At 52.7% G+C, this 20261-nt stretch overlaps 1 long non-coding RNA gene across 2 annotated transcripts; it reads right to left on the reverse strand.

Moving 5' to 3' along the window:
- Positions 1-1205: 1205 nt before the first annotated feature.
- Positions 1206-19357, reverse strand: LOC122153315. Of its 2 annotated transcripts, XR_006165182.1 has the most exons (4): positions 19243-19357; positions 18023-18132; positions 16033-16131; positions 1206-8050 (listed from the first exon to the last, which is right to left on the reverse strand). It is a non-coding gene; the product is annotated as an uncharacterized LOC122153315 (long non-coding RNA). The 2 variants fall into 2 exon arrangements; XR_006165183.1 differs by lacking the exon at positions 18023-18132.
- Between the last annotated feature and the right edge of the window lie 904 nt (positions 19358-20261).

The following is a 20261-nucleotide window of genomic DNA, read 5'->3' on the forward strand; positions in this document are numbered from 1 at the left end:
AGGGAGGTCTTGCCCGGGAGATCCCCTGCCCGGGAGATCCCTTTGCCCTCGAGATCCCTTTGCCAGGAGATCCCCTTGCCCAGGAGACCCCCTTGCCCAGGAGACCCCTTGCCCAGGGGATCCCTTTGCCCAGGAGATCCCTTTGCCCAGGAGATCCCCTTGCCCAGGAGATCCCCTTGCCCAGGAGATCCCCTTGCCCGGGAGATCCCTTTGCCCTCGAGATCCCTTTGCCCTCGAGATCCCTTTGCCCGGGAGATCCCCTTGCCCAGGAGACCCCTTGCCCAGGAGACCCCTTGCCCAGGAGATCCCTTTGCCCAGGAGATCCCTTTGCCCGGGAGATCCCCTTGCCCAGGAGATCCCTTGCCCAGGAGATCCCTTTGCCCTCGAGATCCCTTTGCCCTCGAGATCCCTTTGCCCGGGAGATCCCCTTGCCCAGGAGACCCCTTGCCCAGGAGACCCCTTGCCCAGGAGATCCCTTTGCCCAGGAGATCCCTTTGCCCAGGAGATCCCCTTGCCCAGGAAATCCTCTTGCCCAGGAGATCCCTTCCCCAGGAGTTCCCTCACCCAGGAGACGCCCTGGCCCCTGCTCTCCACAGCAGGCTTGCAGCAGCCCATGCGGCTGCTCTGGAATTAAAGATTTGGGCACCATTAAAGAGCTTCAGGAAGATTATATGGCCTCAGATAAATAGGATTATGGATCCCTGTCCTCTCTGATCCTTGCTCCAACCAATGCTCAGGAAAACCACTTGTAATAATCCTGTTGAAGGAGCTCTGATGTATTATTAATCTGTCCCTGCTTTCATGGCTTCACGGAGCACGGACTGGAGCCCCAGTGCCCCGCAGGGGTTTTCCTGGTCACAGGCATATGGAGAAAAAAAAAACCCCAGACAGCGGTGCATCTCTCCTGGAAGAAACCTGGCTCAAAGTTGCCAGCAGTGAGGGTTCTGGTGGAGAAGTGCTGATTTGAGGCTGGCTGGAGCCTGTGCTTGTACCAGACACTGGGTTTCCTTCCATCCATCCATCCATCCATCCATCCATCCATCCATCCATCCATCCATCCATCCATCCAGCGGGGCTCTCGCTCCACGCTCCCCGCGGGTCTCAGGACTATCAGCACAACCCAAGGTGCTCCTTGGCTACGTGTTGCACAAGCAGCCGCATGCTACCTCCTGCACACAAAAGCCTTTATACTTGCACACACAATAGGCTCTTTCAGTCACATTTACTTTTACCTTATGTTTCAGTCAAGTGTAAAGAGCCTTTGGGTAAAAGGTCAGAGACATAAATTCAGCCAGGATGGAGTTGTGCTGAGAAAATAATGCTGTTCCTCCTTCCTTAATGGTAAAGAAATCTCTTTGTCTGTGGGTGCCAGTGGGTTTAAAGGCGGGGGGGGGGGGGGGGGGGCGCAGAACCCTTTTCCACTGTAAGATGGGGAGAAAAAAATATGCCCAGACCCTTCAGCAAGAAGCAAACCTCTCATCTCCAGGCAAGGGGAAAGACATCTTTCCTTTGTCATCCCAGTCAGCAGGGCTCTCAGCGGCGAGGGGTGGAAGGACTGAGCCTTGCGACAGCAATGGGGTGACAGCGCAGGGACACGGAGCACGAGCAGAGCCACAGCAGGGGCAGCCTCACCTCCCGCCGCTAACCAAACACAGCTATCGCTTCCCTGGCTGCGAGGACTCGCTGGGGAGACCAAGAGTTTCTGGTTCAGTGCCTCGCCGGAGTTAACACCAGGAAGCCTCTTCGCAGGACACGCGCCGTATTCACCCGCGGCGCCGGGCCGAGGAAGCTGAGCTGGTGTCAGCTCCAGCACAGCACGGGTGGCAATGTCATCAGAAAAGGTCAGGCAAAGTAAACCTCGCTTGTTTGTCTGCACTCCGAAGGAAAAACGCTTCGGCACGTTCAGATAGGGATCGTGAAAGTCCATTCGGAAGATTAAAATATCTCAGAAAAATATGAAACCGCCTGCCCTGAGACCCTGCTCCTATTTCATATTTTTAGTGCTGAGCAGAACTGCCCGGCTGCAGCTCCCTTGCCTATCGCTGCTGCACCTCTTCAGGCAAGGAAAGATTATACCAAACCTGCCTTTCTGGTGTTGCGCTGCTCTGTCCTGTCTTGGAGAGCTCTGACAGGGACCCCCATCCCTAGCACTGGGACGGACACTTCCCCCGCATGCAGGCCACTAAAGGCAACACAAACGTTACTTTGGTGCTCAGAGAGCGTCGCCGCTGACCCTCTGGAGCCAAAAAGGAGAGGTATTTTCGCAGGCGAGCTGTTTTGTGCTCCAGAAGAGACCTGGGGACGGGGAAAGCGATGATGGGGTGAGGGGAGGCGACTGCGATTCGGTAAAACTCGGGCATGCTGCTGCAGCTGGCAGGGGGGTGCCCGCAGCGAGCAGGGAAAGGACAGGCTGAGCAGGGGCCTGGTGACTACAGCTCTTGCGAGACTGGAACGGCGTTAACAGCATCACACGGCTGTGGAAAAGGCAAATGCCACGCCGGGATATAGAGGTAGGAATCCTCCTACAAAAGCTTTGCGGTGGGAAGTTCCCCTTCCGCTCTGCAGAGGACCAGTGCAGAATAGGGTGTTAGCCGAAACACCACGCCTACCTGAGGTGCCACCCCTGGAGCAAAGTGCGGACGAACTGGGCTGGGTGCCAGGGCAGTGGGAACGACTGGAGAAAACGTGAACCCTCAAAAAGGACTGAGGGAACTGGGCTTCTCCGGCCTAAAGTGATGACTGTCGCGCCAACAGTCTTCAGGCGCTCGAATTGCTGCAGGAAATAGGAAGGCGAGGATTGGTCTGCATTGCCACACCGGAGGGGACGAGCAGTGACAGGCGAGTGCCTGGGGAGCGGCAGCGTCGCCCTCACCGGAACATCTTCAAAGGCAAGTTCTGCAGCCATCTCTTGGGACATAGGTGTTGCAGATCGGGAGGCGATCTTGGGGCTGAAGCACGTGATCGCTCAAATTCTTTTTCAGCCCTATTTTCACTGATTTTCTATTTAGATGTGCTTGCAATCTGATCACAGCGGGAGGCTGAAACAGCAACCAAGCACGCTTCGATTGGAGAGGTCTCAAACTGACAGCAGATAAGCCCTCCCGGCCGCACAACACTCGATAACTGCAGACGCACATGTATGCACCAAGCGCATTTTATCAGCGTTGGGAAGCGAATCATCCACCCGGTTCTCGTAAGGAAGGGATCCCGCTCCCCTCTGCTCCATCCTGCCTCGTCTTGCTGCCGCTGCCTGCTTTCATACCAGCGGGGGAGAGCCCTGCAAGGCTCTCCTCATACCCCTTCGCATTTGGTTTGCCTTCACCCTGCGCCCCTGAGAGCAAGGCGTGCGAGCCAAGGGGAGCGGGGCCCTGGGCTTGACCACAGCAATCCCGGCTGTTTTGCAGCCTGCAAAGCTGAAGCTTTTGGTTCCCCAACCCCCGCTCCTCTGCCCCAGACCGAGCCAGGAGGTTTCACAAACTCCTCGAGGATGAGTGTTTCTTGAGGAATGTGGGGTGAACTGCCTATGTTGGTGATTTTTGGTTTGCTGCACGCAGGCTCTGTTGTTATAGGAGGGGTTGTCTGCCGGGGGTTTGCCCTCGTTCGCAGCCTGGAGAGCTGGTATGGGAACGGCTCAGAGGCTGTTAGAGCTGCGTGTTTTGGGGATCGGGCTGCCTCTTCAGGACTTCCACCGCAGCAAGGCTTTTGCTTCAGGTCTGGCAGAAGATACCATTTGTCCTGTTTGTTTTTCCAGCTTTGGTGTTCATATGGATGTAATAGCTGGTTTCTGCCACAAGCCATCTTCCTAGCCACGAAGGCTTTCTGGAGCCATGCAAGCTCCATACTTTGGCCCTCCAGTAGCTCTTTGTAGCGATCCTGCCTTTATTTCTCTCCAGCTTTTCTCTGGATGTGATTACCTCTCAGTATATTGCTCGGGGGTGGTTTTGCTCACTGTTTTGTGCAACACAGACAGAGGGAGCAACTGCTGCGCACTAGGTCCCCTCTGCTCCTGAAGTGAGAACAAGGTGAGGATGGAAACGGGACTTTCAACCAAGTTCAAAGAATTGGCACTGCGGTCTCCAGACAGTCCCTGAGGAGTCAGGCCGCGTGCAATGGCACAACTAGTTACCTATCCAACACCCAGGCTGCAATTTCTTCATTTAGGTTTTGTGGGAACAATTCAAAACCCATCAGAAAGCCAGGATAGGAGGGGAGGAATCCAACAAAATGTCCTCTAGTGAATAGGTGACTTTCGAGGAAGGACTTGCAGATGCTGGAGCCTTTCTCTGCCCTCTGCTCCACAGCCCCGCTTCATCCAGGAAATCTGGCTGCCTTTGGATTTCCTTCCAGTGGCTGGTTTAAACACACACACACACATTTCTCCCTCCATCCAGCTTCAGCTGCTCTCCAGTTCCTCCTTTCCCAGACTGGCACCCAGCACACCAGCTCCCACCACCAGTGAGCAGCAGTGGGGCAGGGAGGGGAGCCAGCAAGGAGATGACACCTAACTCAGCTCCCTGCTGAAACCAGAGAAGGGGACACACACACACGCACACCTGTGAAACCAGAGCGTTCACAGATCTGCTGCCACAGCTGAAGGAGGAAATGGGTTGTGTTCTGCGTGTTGCCTCGCGTGCAGCTACACGGGACTGGTGCTGCATCAAATTAAATGTCTGCCTGCAAGCAGACACGTTTCATCGGTCACCACCAAGTCCAGATAGGTGCGAGCCATGCTGGAGCACTCGAGCGAGGTGCAGACACACGGGGGGGGTGGTGTGGTGTGGGGGGGGGTGTGCTAAGGGAATGCACACCACGACTTGTGCTTCTTTAGCCCCTCTTGCCTGGGAAGTAGAGGGGAAAGTGAAGAGCATATTAATTGCATGTTTGCATATGGCAAGGATCCATGAATGCTGTGGTTTCAGTGAGCACCCTAATGCTATGTGGGGAATGAAAGGGAAGCTGCAGAGCTCAGCGCTGCAATTATTATTCTTTCTGGGGTGAACTTCGGGCCCTCGGGTAGATCTAAATTGGCCTTGCAAACAGGGAGTGAGTGACAGACAGGGAAGCGGGGAATTCAAGACCTAGGGAAAAGAAAGCCTTGCACATGGGACACCACACCTTAGGAACATCCCTCCGTGGAACCTCTTCAGCCTCCTGGGAAAGTGGCTGAGCTGCCCGCAGCAGGATTAGGTATGTCAGAAAGCAAAGTCCCAAAACAGTAAATGGGTATTATAATGAAAGATGAGAAATGAAAACTCACCACTTTGAAAGTAACTGGTAAAGGGGGAAAAAATCTCTTTGAACCTCCTTCACTTCTTCATGGCAGACTAAGAACAGTTCTTTGCCTTGTCACACACACTCTGCCCTCCTTGCTCTACACCTCAAAAAGAGCAGAGATTTTGCCTCCTTTTTTTTTTTTTTTTTTTTTTTTTTTTTTTTTTTTTTCTTGCTGGCAATCTCCCTGGAGAACCAGACAAGTTTCAGGGGGTCTAACTGAATTAACAGTAATTTCAGTATGAGGGCATCTCCTTCCAGCAGTTTGTTAGCATTTGAAGACGCCATAAATAACTTCCCAGGAAGCTCAGGTGAACGGGAAGCTGCAGGACTGCAGAGGCTGGCTGCCTCAGCTTCCCATGCACTAATTTGTATTTACTCTACTCTGCTAGGCTTCTAGCCTGCATGGTTGCAAGGTCAGCTTGCAGAAAAGACCCGGGCAGCCTTCACGGGGCTACAGACTGCCTAAAGAGTCATTCTGAGGGGGCTGCATTGTCTCATTTCTCTTGTTTCCTGTATCTCAAACCTTCTCCTAGGAGGGATGAGGGGTATAGCTGCGCACCCCATTTGGCTGAATTTTACCCCAAGAAGACACCTTGCATCAGGGAGTGGGAAGCAGAAGGCTTTGGTGCAGAAGGGAGCCGAAGAGCCGCTGGAGCAGGACTAGACAAGTCAGGGCAAGGAGACAGCCGCTGCTCTGCTTTGGCACACGGTATGTGCTGTACGGAGCCAACCCCAGACCCCCCAGTTACCTGCATCACGACTAGGGAGAGGGTAATCCCTGCTGATTTGTGCCACTTGACCCCCTCGGGCATGGCGGAAAAGACGGACACTCACATCTCGGCTACATCCAACGGGATCTGCCCCGATGGGAGCCAAGCAGATCCAGAGCACACAGGCGGGTCGGGGACGCGGGGGGAACAGCATTCCCCGCCCTGACAAGGGTTAAAAGCAAGGTCCGGATCCCCAAGCAATCCTGCCAGGAGAAAAGCACAACCCAGCAATTCAGGCATGTCTCACCCCTGTCCAAATGACATTGTTTCAGCGCTGTCTGCCTCGCCCCTCAGTGGTAATTACAGACTTCCACTACTGGGGAAAGAGAGACACGGTGGAGGAAACCTTCATTACAGACTTATCTCCCAGAGCAAAAGCAACCCCAGTGTAATGTCTGAGACGCATTGCCAGGATCAGCCACCAAAGCAAAATGCTTACATTTAGGACAAAAATAAAAGGGGGAGAAGTGTTAAGTGATTTGGGAAGATCAGAAGCCCACCGGGTTGGCTGCTGTACAGCGCTGGGTGTGGGGAGCACTCTGGAGGAAATGGAAAGCCGCCCTGGTTTTAAGTGGTGCGGTTTGCATTTTACAATCTTCCTTCCTTCCTCCTTCTCCGCGTGCTCGTGTCCCCTGATGTCTGCGTGTGTCCCTTTGTCACCCCTGGCGAACACCAGCGGGCCAGGAAGGGATGGTTTCCCAAGGCTTCCCAGCTTGATGTTCCTCAAAGGGGCAGATAAAACCGTAGGTGTCCCTGTCTGACTCCTCTCCCCGCTGCACGCCTAACTTACAATAAACACTCAAGAACAGGCTTCTTCTATCCAAAGCTGGGGGCTCCTTCTCACCTTGTCTTTATCTTGGGGGCCCAGAGTTTGAGCCCTGTTAGAAAGGATGCAGGAAGGTTTCTCTTCCCAGTAGGATGCGCCTCTGTTACATCCCCCCAACCATTTCCCATTGCTGTGGTGCATCTCTCGGGGTTGGTGCTGACCTGCCCACGGGTGGCTGACACCTCTGGCAAACACGGGCTGATTACCGCCGCTTTCTTCCTCACCCCAACTTTCTGGCGGCAAGTAACATCCCAGGTCCAAGCTAAGCTGCTCTTCTTACCCCCGAGCATCCACACGTGTGAAACTGGGAACTGCTGTCACAGCACGCTTAGCTCAGTGTTTGTGGGAGAGCCCATTTCGGCGACAGAGTTTTCCTGCAGAGCCCATTTTTGCTGCCAGTGGGAACACCTTGTTCTTGAAGGATCTGGGGTTTGATGCTGCAGTAGAAAGATCCTTCAAACCAATAGGCCCTGTCCCCAGGCAGCTAGCGGCAAGGATGGGAGAGGACTGGGAGGAGAAAGGCATTCAATCAGATTGCTATTAAGATGTGTCTAGGGAACTGGCTGAATTTTAATTGTTCTTTCCTACCCGGTGAGTGAGCACAGGAAAAGATTTACCTTCTGGCCTTTCCATTTGGGCATGTTGACATTTCCAGGCGGCACTTTCCTCTGATGGAGAGGTTTGACGTCAGGTGGGCTGATTAAAGCCTGCAGCGCCTCTGACTCATTTGGCTACGGCCTGCGCAAGGGGATTTGTAACGTGTCTCTCCTCTTTCTATCACTCGTTATGGTTGGTTTTAAATAAATAAAGCTAAGCTCAATTCACAACTTCAGGGAAGATGCAGCTCCGCTCCGGCTCAAATACGCATTGCCATGGCAACCGATGCTGTCAGGCGCGCGCAGACGGCAGCGAGCTCCCCTGCCCGAATGGCGCAGGGGGCCGGGGCTGGCCGCGGGCAGGCAGGGTGAAGCTGGCACTGCCCGTGCTGCTTGGGCATGCAGCAGCTCTTGGGGGCAGCCCAGCGCTGGCCCGGCTGCTCTCCTGGCCGCAGGAGAACTCACCTGAGCCAGCCAGCCGCCCTCCTGCCGAGCAAGGACCGCTCTGGGTAAGAGGGGTTTGCAGAGTTCCCTGCTTGACCGGTGTTTCCAGGCTCGAAAGTCCTAGTGTGGCTTTTTTCAACCTGTGAAAAGGAAAAGAGGGGCTTCCTGAGTCAACAAGTCTCAGACAGCTGCAGCCAAGCATGTAACGCAACCCTCTTCATGCGCTGAACGAGCTCCGAAATAAAGAGATTAAAAATATCAGCTGCCTCCCAGAAGCCCCACTGAGCAAACCGCTCGCGTTTGCTAGACAGACGCCCGGCAAGGAAACAGGGATGCAGAGAGATGTGGTTTCTCCAGCTGACTAGGGGCTAGATAGCTTCGGCAAGGCAAAGCAAGGCAGTAGAGTCGCTGGTTCCTCAGTCCCAGCCTGAGTACCCGTCTCCTTGGCATGCTGCACATGGTCCCTCTGGTGCTGCCGTGTCCTGTACAGCTCTTGATTCATCGAGAGCTTGAATATGGCAGCAGCCCAAAACGTGAAGCATGAAACATGCCCAAAGGTAGCAGCGCTAAGGAAAAAAGCTCTCTGAAGTGCTCCAGAACTCACCGCCCGCGGCACTGCGCCTGTGCATCTCTTTGAAAGGAGAGGTTCTGGTTTGTGTGGCAAACAGGACTAACACGTTGCCAGATCTTTCTTTCTCCAGACATCTCGGGACATTTAATGGTTTTCTTAAAGCCTGAGCACCTGGAGTCCTGGGAACATGGAAGCTTCTCAACTCCCCTGCCTTTTTCGTAGGTGAATTCTGATGGTTGCAGAGAACCGGCTGAAAATGCGCTCCCCTGGCTATGGCACAGGCGGGCAAACCTAAGAGACCATCACTTGCTGGTTTCAATCCTATTATTTTTAGACCACCCCCACTGAGTGAGCTCTGAATTACGGGTTTCATTTTGGATCGTGGGTGAGCACAACACATGTGGGGAGGTACCTGGGTGCTCTCCCGCTGACCTGAGCTGCACCAAGAGGCAGCGTATACCCTGTTGGATGCTTTGCAAGGGTCAGAAAACAGCTTGAGCTAAGAATCCAGTCTTCTCACATAGCTCACTAGGATCGGGGAATGATTTCTAGGTTAATCCTCATCTCGTAGGTTAGTGCTTCCCCAGCTGGGGTGCTGAGTCATTTTTCTACCACAGCTGATTTGAAACTAACCTTAACCTCCTACAGTCACTGTCCCCTGCCACATCGGGGAAGTTAATAGCATGAGAAGAGTTTGAACATGTGAAATGTTTTTATGACTGCATAGATTGAGCCACATTTCCATGACAAATCACTGAAATCTGAGAAATCTAATTTACAACACAAATTCCTTTCTTTTGTGTGTCTTTCCCAACTCAAATTCAACTCAGAAGTTCTATGGGTTCTGCAGTAACTCTAATCTAGCAAAACTGTGGGTGTAAGAGAGATGAAAAACAATTGCATGAGGTCTCCAGGGCTGGTCCACAATGACTCCAAACCCTAAATTGCTCATCCCTTGAGCATGGTTTACGACTGCAATGGGTCCTGGTGGAGCTGTGTAACCAGCACTTAAAGAAAGGGGAGGCAGCAAGCCCTCCTGAATCAGCGGCATCTGTTCTGGGAAGGGCTGACCCAGAGACAGCCACAGCAAGAAGGTACCGAAACCCACTGTCTCCTCCTCGAAACAGAATTGAAGGTCACAAAGTAAAGACCCCTGCAACCAGCGCTGGCCTCTGATTAAAAATAAATCCCTTTCATGCACAGACAGTGGTTTGAGGAGGGGACATACTGAACTGCGGTGAAAGCTTGGAGAGCTGATGGCTGGGCATCTTGGAATGGAAACACAAGTGGCAACAATTCAGGTACAGTTCTATACCCCCAGCCATGGGCATCAAGGTACAGGCATGCTCCCTCCTCTCACGCTTAACTTCTTTCACAGTAAAACTGATTTTTATGGTGCCTTCAGCTGAGAGCAAATGTGAAAACAACTCAGTCTGAGGAATGATGGAGATGAAAGGCTGCTTGGTGTCCTATCCGTGCCACCTCTGGAGCCAGGAAAATCATGGTCCTCTGTGGACAGTTGGTGCTTTGCCCCAGTACAAGAATTTGCATCATTATTTCCAAGTGCTGGGGGCTGCCACTGTCCCTCACCAGAATGATAAAACCAGCACTGTGGTGTGGTCCTCCTACCTCCTGTATTGTACTCTCGGGGATAACAGACAGCAGACAGACACTTACAGTGCTCACTTCTTCATTTAAAATGCACTAGATTAAATACTGGTAAAATGCATTATATGATTGGCCCACATAACTTACTGCTGTCAGTTATAACTGAGAAGGAACTGCGAGGAAAGGATCTGACATTTATAGGGGTGAAAACATCCTTTGTTATACCACATAAGGGAAGGGCATGGCTTGCAGCCCGCTGAACCCTTTGAAGAAAGGTTTTCATAAAGTACCCGAAGCGGGAGATCGAAAATGAAGAACGGTTTAAAAATCTCAGCACCCTAAACTCCAGACCAAACCAGAAATGTTCCTCATGAGCAGGTTAATATATAAATATACTTCACCTCATATCTGTATTTCTGCGGAAGACTATTAAATTGCTGGGAAGCACCCAGTGCCAGTCCCTGGCAGAGGCAGGGCCACCGACCGAGGGAGGCTGCGACCCCGAACAGCAGCTCTTATGATCCCATCACAGACAGAAAATCTTGCAGTATCCTACACAAATATTAGTCCTGGTGCCCACAAGTACTTTTACCTGGTCTTTTGCTGTCTGATCAACCCCGTGTAAGTCACTTTTCCCTCACTGCAGGCTGCCATCCTCTCCTCCTTGACCAGATACCCAGCGGATTATTTTTGTCTTGGATCACATAGTCCCAATGTTACAATTACACGCTGACCTCAAAGACTTGCTTTTAAAATTACCCTTCTTTAGCAAACCCTCTGTCTAGTGGGTTGGGTGGTTTTCTTATTTTTTATTTTTATATCTAAATGGTTAAATAGTGGGTGTGGTTGAGGAGGGAGGAAAAGAAGAAAGAGAAAAAGCAGACAGAGCAAGCAGTAGAGGGGGAGGGTTGGGAGGGTCGCAGATGTCCTCAGGACAGGGAAGTCCATGTGCTCCAGAGAGGAGACACTTGGGCTTCCTCTCTTCCCTCAGCAGCATCTTCTTCTGAAGGGTCAGTTCTCCTTGCTGACAAATGTCATTTTGCCACAGAGACACTGTCAGCCCCTCTTCCTCACAGCTACACATAAGGACTTGCTCTTGCAGCCACAACCTAAACCTAGAGACCCAACAAACCAGTGTCCTTCAAACATGGTCTGAAAATTGGGACTTTCCTGTAAACTCTCACTGATGTTAAACATTTTCTAAACAGAAGAGACAGAAAAGCAATTTGGAAGTGCTCTGAAGGGCCTAAAGGCAAACAGGCCTGGGCAGGGATAGGCAGCCGCAACGATAGAGACGTGTTGGCAGTGAAACCCATGGAGGGTAGGTGTCACCTGTCCATGTTGCTGCTCAGCTGACAGTTCCTTCAAATCCCTGCAAAACTTCACAGAATGCACAGAAACCTCTTTAGGAGAGACGAGCACCTTCTTTGAGGATGGAGAGTAGGAGGGAATAGGGCACCAGGCTGTCCTAGTGAGGAAAAAAATGGAACTCACAGGCTGACGGGAGAGATTTCAAACCTGCAGCAACATCTCACACCCAGGGTGCATGCACAACTTCTTCAGTTTGCTACACACTAGGGCTTTCCCTCCATGCTCTAAATAGCTCTTAAGCCCTGCTGAAATGGTTTTAAGGCTGATTGGAGTGACAGTGAATTGGCTCCAAGTGATACAAGGAGCTTTGGCTGGGCTGGTTGTGAAAGCAGGCCTTTTAACAGCCTTCTGTCACCAGGCCAGTGGCTGCTCTTCCAGCCACCTCGTGCTCATAATGGTCTCCTTCATCTGCAGGCATGCCTATCGCTTCCCCACTGTTCTGCATACCTTATCTTCCTGTAGCCTTTTCCACACACGGGCTATGTCTCAGTCCTGACAGGGTGAGCTTCCGTCGTGTCAAACCACACCACCACCAAGCCAAGAGCAGTACTTGCAGAGCAGACTGAGCTGCAGGTATTTGAGAAGAAGGCATCTGTCACTCAGGTGAGTGAGCCTGAAGCCCTGCTCTGGGCGGGAGTTCAATTGCATAAGACAGATCTGAACACCATCACACTGGAAACGAGCTCAGCGTTTTTGGTAAAGTCAATAATGTTCCAGACATTTGGGAGGGGACGGGCCTCTTCCCTTCGCTCTTCCTGCAGCCCACCCTGGACACAGCATCTTTTCCCCTTCTCCACTTTCTCCACAGTTGTGTTGGGGTGTCACAGGGCTGGCCTCGCCCACGCCCGCAGTGGCTGCATTTTACTGTGGGTGAACTTATTTTCGGTTTGGTGAGGGGTTTTTTGGGTCGATTTTGTGAAACGCTTTTGAAGCCTGTGAAACTGAGATGGTTTTGATACTCACTGGAAGAGACTACAGGCTAGTTAGCACAGCCCAGGCTGGGACAGAAAGTAATATCAGAGCTCCAGTTAAGTGATACCTATAAATGCTGGCAAGGGACACGATGATGATGAATAGGCATCTGAGGACTCACCACTTCTCTCACTTGGATTTAAAAAGCCACATCCACCTACTAACATTTGCTGAATAGTGTTTGTTTCACTGGTATCTGTCAGCAAGACATCAGTCAAAGGTATTCATCTCTGAAATAAAGAAAAATTCAAATTCCAAACTCTGCTCTTTTAATGAGCTCTGGTAAATTTGCTCCCTTTTGCAGCCCTGGGGTCAATCAATTAGCGACTGCCTAGGGAGAAGCTTAATTAAGCTCAGATAACACAACAGAGGTTTCATCCCCTTGCCCTCCCTCTGTACACATCCTCCTTTACACATCTGGATAAAAGCTTCGCTGCAAAGCCTGGAGAGAGCAATCGCTTCAAGCAGAGAGTCCCCGAGAGCACATCTGAGCTCCCGAAAAGCATTGCAAACTCTTGCATCATGCAGGGGCAGGAGAAGCCAGAGCAGCTAGGAAGTGAGAAGATCCACTCTGGCAGCTGCTGCCATGGGGATAGGGTGTCACTGGGAACAACAAAAGGTGTTTTGACTGAGGAAACGTGGTGCCATGAGTTATTAATCTTCTAGCAGAGGCTGGAATCCTAGGGCTGCTCTGATGGTGCTGCTCTTGCAGCAGGAGCGAGCCAGCCATTCAAGACTAGTCTGACAAATCTGGCTCCAGCTGCCTGGCTTTATTAACGACAGAAGCCCTCAAGGGGTGGGATCCAGAGGCATCACAGAGATTTTTTTCCCCTTTCCTAAGCACAAAAGACAGAAGTGGAATGTAGCTGAGGAATGCTTCGCCCTTGGAAGGGATGTAATAAATCTCCTTGGATGTGATATTTGGTTTATTTTGTGGGAGTCATTCAAAAGGAAAATGCAGATTGTGGGGCTTAGTGCTCAGCCTATGCTGGCAAAGGATCCCTGACAAAGAATGTCCATTGGCAGGGAATTTCCTGACTTTGCAAGTGAGCAAACGCCTCTTTCTCAGCTACTCTAAAAGCTGTCTTGCTATTATATAAAAGGTTGCTGTAAGGCAGACTGTGACTGGTTCTTCTCCGGATCCACCAGAAGAAGGACAAGTAATAATTGGCCTGATTTGCAGGAGGAAAGGTTTGGGTTGCGCTCAAGAAAGTCCTTTCTTCCCAGGAAGGTCTCCTGGGCCGCAGGGGGCTGCTGGGGAGGCTGCGGCATCCCGATTGCTAGAAGCATTTCACGCACGCATCAGGCACTGCTCCTGGGTGACTCCACCTCGGAGAGGGGGGGATGGCTTCAGAGCCTTCCTGAAGTCCCTGCCAGCCCTCTGGTGATTATTACTGTATGATTATTATTTAACAGTGGGAGTGCTGCCTTTGGGATAAGCACTTAAGGAGGATTCTTCCTGAGCTGGAGGTCAACGGACCTAGGGGTTTGGGTAGCAGGCAGAGGTCAGGGAAGAAGAAAACAGAAGGGAACTGATGCGCAGATGGACTTGATCTACTGCAGCAGCGTGGCAAAGAAAAAGCCCCAAGGTGACTGTGGACCTACCACAGAGTGAGACGAAGCCAGGCTCACTGACAGAGGTGGTCAGGGAGGAGGGAAGGGAGGAAAGAGGGGAAAGCCAGCCATGCCCTGGGCTGCAGCCAGAGCAGGGGGGGCAGCAGGGCCAGGGAGGGGATTCTCCCCCTCTGCTCCGCTCTGGGGAGACCCCCCTGCAGTGCTGGGGCCAGCTCGGGGACCCCCAACAGCAGAAGGACACGGAGCTGCTCGAGCGGGGCCAGAGGAGGCCACGGAGATGCTGGGGGGGCTGGAGCAGCTCCCCTGGGAGGCCGGGCTGAGAGAGTTGGGGGGGTTCAGCCTGGAGAAGAGAAGGCTCCGGGGAGCCCTTCGAGCGGCCTCCCAGGGCTTAAAGGGGGGACAGGAGAGGTGGGGAGGGACTCTGGATCAGGGGGGTGGGGAAAGGATGAGGGGTAACAGTTTTAAACTGACAGAGGGGAGATTTAGATGAGATGTAAGGCAGAAATTCTTCCCTGTGTGGGGGGTGAGGCACTGGCCCAGGGTGCCCAGAGCAGCTGTGGCTGCCCCCTCCCTGGAAGGGTTCAAGGCCAGGTTGGACGGGGCTGGGAGCCCCCTCGGCTGGGGGAAGGGGGCCCTGCCCGGGGCAGGGGGGGTGGGACTGGATGATCTTTAATGTCCCTTCCAACCCAAACCAGTCTATGATTATGTCTGGAGTATCTGGTCTATCAGTGAACTCCTCGGGGAGGTCATGACAGAGGCCAGTTGGGGGGCAGTAAGTCACTTGGGAACCCTATACCGGTTTTAAAGGGGACCTGGTAGAAGAGGAGCACACTGCATGGAGCCAACCACAGCTTCCCCTTAAGGGAATCACCACAGTGGAAGGCAGAGGGAGCCATCAGCCATTAGTAGTATATGACATATTTTTAAATGGCAGAGATTTAGTTATTGCCAGTGGTGGTAAAGCCCCAGCTATAGAAAGCCCAAAGCCCTTTCACTTGCCTGTTTGGACAGGAATGGGGCACAGCGAGCAGGCAGAGCTGCCATTGGAGCTGCAGGACACCCAGGGAGAGGTGGAAGCGTGGTCCCTACACGCAGGAACTGCCCAGGCTGTGCCCTAATAAAGCAGCTGAGTGGTGGCATCACTGATGGAGGCCATGATTCAGAGCAGGCAGCCACACAAGCCATCATCTTGTCGCTGTGTTCATCCTCCAGAAATGCAATTTTGCTCATGTTGTCACGTTACTGGAGATTCCCCTTTCTTGTGTGCTCATGAGAAGAGATAAAAAAAGGATACCATTAACAATGAGATGTTTGATAAGATTTTAACTTCCTAGAAGAGGAAGTGTGTTTGCAGCGCTCAGTGGAGGGGCTAAGGCCCCCACTATAGATTTTAAGAATCCTTCAGGTCACTGCCTGCCATTGTCACCTGCTGGAAATTACATGTTTTCAGTGTTTCCTTTCTTGTCAGGGAACACAAATATCTTCTGTTCTGCTCGCTGTGTTTTCACACGGAGAGGTGGTGCCCATGTAAAGCAAGTGACCTTATCAAGAAGTTAGCAGTCTTGGGTTATTACCAGAGCTGGACTAAGCACTTTGCTGCTGTTATCATTGCTATTGATTTTACATTTATAGAGCTGCAAATTTACACAGTGCTTAATAAACACAAAGTTTCCTGGACTACAACTAGTGATAGGAGAATTGGGAGGCCTTTTTTTTTACAAAACCCCACAATTTAAAAAAAAAAACAACAAACCAATTACCTGATATTTCTACGTTATTTTTTCCACTACAATAATAGGCTGAAGATTAGAGGAGTTGCTGCCACACTCCTGCACGGCCACACATATCAGGAAATTGCGAGAGCAAAAGGATCCAACATCGTCCCGGACAGAACGGCAATTTTATACCACTTATCCCACTGACGTCATGCCAAGTTTTGGACAGACAAGCCCAAAATGTGCCGAGCAAGAGTGAACCAGCAGAAGGCCTTGGGTTCTACTCTTGCTGTGCCACTTAAAATCTCACCCAAGTTTTCTGAAGATGCAGCGTTTTCCTCCTGCAAGAGTGTGGCTGTGAGTCTCGGGCCAGGCTGTAGCAACAGGGGATATCGCTGGACTGAGGTACCTGCAAGCAGAAAAATCAAGTAACGTAAGATAGGCGAATTAATTCCCTCAGGGCACAGCACCATTATCAGCAAAAAATATCTTGATGCTGGACAAGTTACCGATTCATCACCTTAAGAATGAAAACCTTTTGGCTTAAATCTTTGTGGGTGTTTAAAGAATTCTTTTTCTAAAGGGACCTCCGGGAACAGGATTAATGTCACCTGTCCCTCCCACCATACATCCAAAAGTATCACTTTTTGCAACACTCTGTGGTAGAGAGACTCAAAGGAAGGAAAAGGATCAGCAAACAATGGGGAGAGGGAGGTTGGAAGATGCAAGGAAAGAGTGGAAGTTTTGCAGCCTTGAAGAAAGGGAAAGGAGCACACGCTGAATTCAAGTAATTTCTGACAAATTAAAGATACAGGCTGAATGATTCCTGGATGAAAGCACTGTGTTAGGCCTCAGGAGACCTGAGTCATCACATCTTGGTGCTCAAAGGGGACTAGAGACAGCAGTGAGGTTAAACCCAGTGTTTGGGAAGCACTCCGGTAAGTGGCAACAAACACCTGAAGGTGATTTTTTTGGAAAATAAAACAAAAAAGGCTTTAAATGCAGAGATGACGTGTGCCAAGGCTGTGCTACGGAAGAAGCTCTGGCAGGAAACCCCGTGAGACACATGCTCCCTGGAGGTGGGAATATCCTCCAGGAGTTTGGGTCCTCTGCTGCGAGTTCTGTCTTCAGCTCCTTACAAGGAGTTAAAAGCTCTGCCACTCTTCACTCACCGCTTTTGCTCTAGAGATCTGGCTGTAAATCGAGGCGTACCGCTCACGCAGTTTACCTTGGCAGGCCCTGAACGTCCTACCGCTGGCTGCAGGGTGCGGCCGAGTGTGCCCGGGCCCGTTCTGCTCAGCTTCGCCACATCCTCGCGAGGCTGGCATGGACGAACGGCCCGGCCTCGGAAAATATTATCGTCTCCCAGAGAACGCCGGTTCTGAGCTGTGCACAAAGGAAGCCACGCTGCACTTCGGGAAAACTTAAATAAACGGCTGAGTGAAACTCCCTGGGCTGTACACATGGAGAGAGCCTCGGCTTCCGAGTTCACCTGAGAATATTCCCTTCCATGTTAGCCCTGGCACTGTGCTTCCAGCCTGGCACCTGCCTACGTGCCACTGTCCCCTGATTTTGATTTTTGGAGTGCTGGGCACGTGTGGATGTAGTGTGTTTATTAGTTTGCCTCTTCCACCAGACTATCCCAAAATACCTGACAGGACATTAACAGCTTGAGACTCCAAGGTCCCACATTTTCCCACCAAGTATTGCTTCGAGTGAGAAGGACCCTGAAGCAGGTTTGAAGCCCCTTGGCCTTGCCTCAGGCATACCCAAGCACAGCTCTGCAAGTCCAGGTATCTTCCCGAACCTCTCACACAGAAGCCAAAGGCATTCTGTCCAGTTCTACGTCATGATCACACAGGGAATTACATATTGTTCCAAATATATATTTTTTTTTTCCCTCTGTATGCTGCCGCAACTCTCAACAAAACAATCGTGAGGGCTAAGCCACGCTGGTTCTGCTGTGCAGTGTTACTGCAGAGTCCATGCGAGCGCTTTCCACAGAACATTTCAACTTCACTTTAACCCACCATTGCTCCATCTGTACATCCCAGTGCATCTGCCAGGCACATATAACGTGATTCAGTTTGATCTCGGAGTTTTTCTACATGGGCCAGTAGCTATCAGAGTCTGAGTATACAAGTTATTTTCAGCTCGTCTGTGACATCCAATTCCACCCACCAGGCTTGCAGAGATATATAAATCATGGAGGTGTCTAAAATAACAGGCCCTGAGGAAACATCTGTCACCTCCAGAAGCTTGTGAGGGAGGAGGATGAAGCATTCGACTCAGCAACTTACTGAATTTTCTTTTAGCTCCAAGAAAGCAGAGAACAGGCAGCAAGTCTTTCTGACACAGCCCAGATGCCATGGCAGTTACATTTTCACATCGCCTTCACACTGCATTTGACCTGTGAACGTTAATGCAGGCAATAGAGACGCTCAGCAATTTGGATGACATTTGTGCCGCCTCACCTTTATCTTCAAAAGGAACGGATTGCTTCAATTCCTTTCTGTCTCTGGACTTTTTCCCCAAAATTGACTGGCTGGTTGGCCCTTTGCACCTGATCTCTTAATCAAAGGAACACAGAACTTGCTGTGCCGGAACCTCCTGATGTCTGCTCTAGTCCCGAGACCTGCCACCTCCTGTGCTGGTGGAGTGTGTGGGCCAGAGCCTGGCATAGCCTACAGCTATTAACCTTTTTACGTGAAAAAATGGTAAGAGAACAGAGCAGTTATATTTCTGATCCCTCCCTCCGCCGTTTTGAAGCGATCTCATCTTCACTCTTGGACAACTCTGCTCATTCTTCGTTGCTCTTTGTAGTGGACAAAACAGCAATGGGGCAGTGGGGGGGGGGGGGAAGAAAAAAAAAAAAAAAAGAAGGGCAAATTACGCTGTACGGCGTGCTACTTATAGGGTGAACGCTGGGAATTTGTGAAGCGTGTAGGTTTTGGAAAAGGGAAAGCTGAAGACAGATGGTGTTACTCTCCTTGCACTGGCGACCAGCGGGGAGGAAACGGGGCCAGGGCTGGGCGTAGGGGCCGGGGGCGGCAGGATCCATCTCGGCTTGCCGCCCTCACCCACCCCCGCGGCCGGCACCTGCCCTCCCCGCCCCAGGGGTGCGCACCGGGGAGCGGGCAAACCCAGGTGTGCCCCCCCGGCCAAATACTGACGTTACGGCGGGTGGAAATATTCCAGAGCGTGAGCGGGGCCCGCCGGGCGGACCGCGGCCCGGCCCTCGCCCGAGAGGCGGCTCGTCCTGGCCCTGAGGGCACCGCGGGGACCTCCCCGGCTCCCACCCGCCCCGTTCCCGCCGCCGGCTCCCTCAGCTCCCCCCGGGGCCGCCATGAGGCGACGCACCGCCCCCCCCCCCCCCCCCCCAGCACGCGCTGCCGCGGCGGCGCTGCCCCCTGGCGGCGGGCGGGCGGCGCTGCCGCGGCCGTGACCGTGGCCGTGACCGTGGCCGTGACCGTGGCCGTGGCCGCCCCCGCTCTCCCTCCCCACACTTTGCGCGCGGTACCTCAGCGCCGGGGACGGGATGACAAACTGGAGTGGGGGATGCGTGGGGGTGCGTGTGGCGCCAGGCGGGCCCGGGCAGCAGCGGCCGCCCGAGGCCGCCCGCACCCGGCGCGGCCGCCAGGGGGCGGCACCGCCGCGGCCACGGAGGAGGAGGAGGAGGAGGAGGAGGAGGAGGGAGGAGGGCGGGCCCGCCGTCGCCGCCATGAGCCCCGTGCGCCCGCCGCGGTTGCTCCCGGGGTAAAGGAAAGGTGCCGGTTCCCGTTGTTTTCCCGAGGGGAAGGGCTCGCCCGCGGCACGTGGAGCTGCCGCCGCCTGCGCGAGGCCGAGAAGAGCGGGTTTTCCCCCTTCAGCGCCCCGGAGCGTTCGGGTTGAGAACTTCGGAGCTGAAGAGCCGGGCCCAGACCCCGTCCCGAGCTGGCACAGAGATGCTCCCGCCCCCCGACCTCCTTCCCTGCATCTCCCAGCGGTGGAACGGGAGAGCAGCCCTCAAACGCTTCCTCGGGATTAGAGACCAACTCTTCGCCTCCAGTTCAATATTTACAGGTTTTACTAAGCCGCGCAAGAGGGAAATTGCCCGTGGGGGATGTGCGACAGAGGCTACCTCTCATAGCAAGAGGTTTTTGCGTAGGGGATCCTACACATCTCTGTATCACTGCACAGATACATGAGCACCGGCCTTCCCCAAATGCCAAGACGGATCCAAGGTGCAAATACGGAGGAAGATCTTGAAGGAAGAAGTAACGGAGGGTGTGGATTAACTCCCCATTAACTCCCCAAGGTGGCTGTTTCCTGCTGAATAAAGCTGACTTCATAACCCGGACATAACAGCAGTTCATGTGGCAGAGCTGGTTTTCACCGACAGCTTGGCTCCTAACCGGGATGTGAGCCGTGTAACGTTTCATGCCAACTACAAGCTCACTGAGAGGCTGGGGAAAGACCCAGGCACTGAACCCCCAGTAGCCGTGGCTATACTGGTGGGAGTTGCTAGCTGGCAGTTGGCTCTGGTCTGTCTCCACCACC

This window comes from Tyto alba, unplaced genomic scaffold (genome assembly GCF_018691265.1).
Source record: "Tyto alba isolate M040663 unplaced genomic scaffold, T.alba_DEE_v4.0 Super-Scaffold_18, whole genome shotgun sequence".
In the NCBI taxonomy this organism is placed as follows: Eukaryota; Metazoa; Chordata; class Aves; order Strigiformes; family Tytonidae; genus Tyto; species Tyto alba.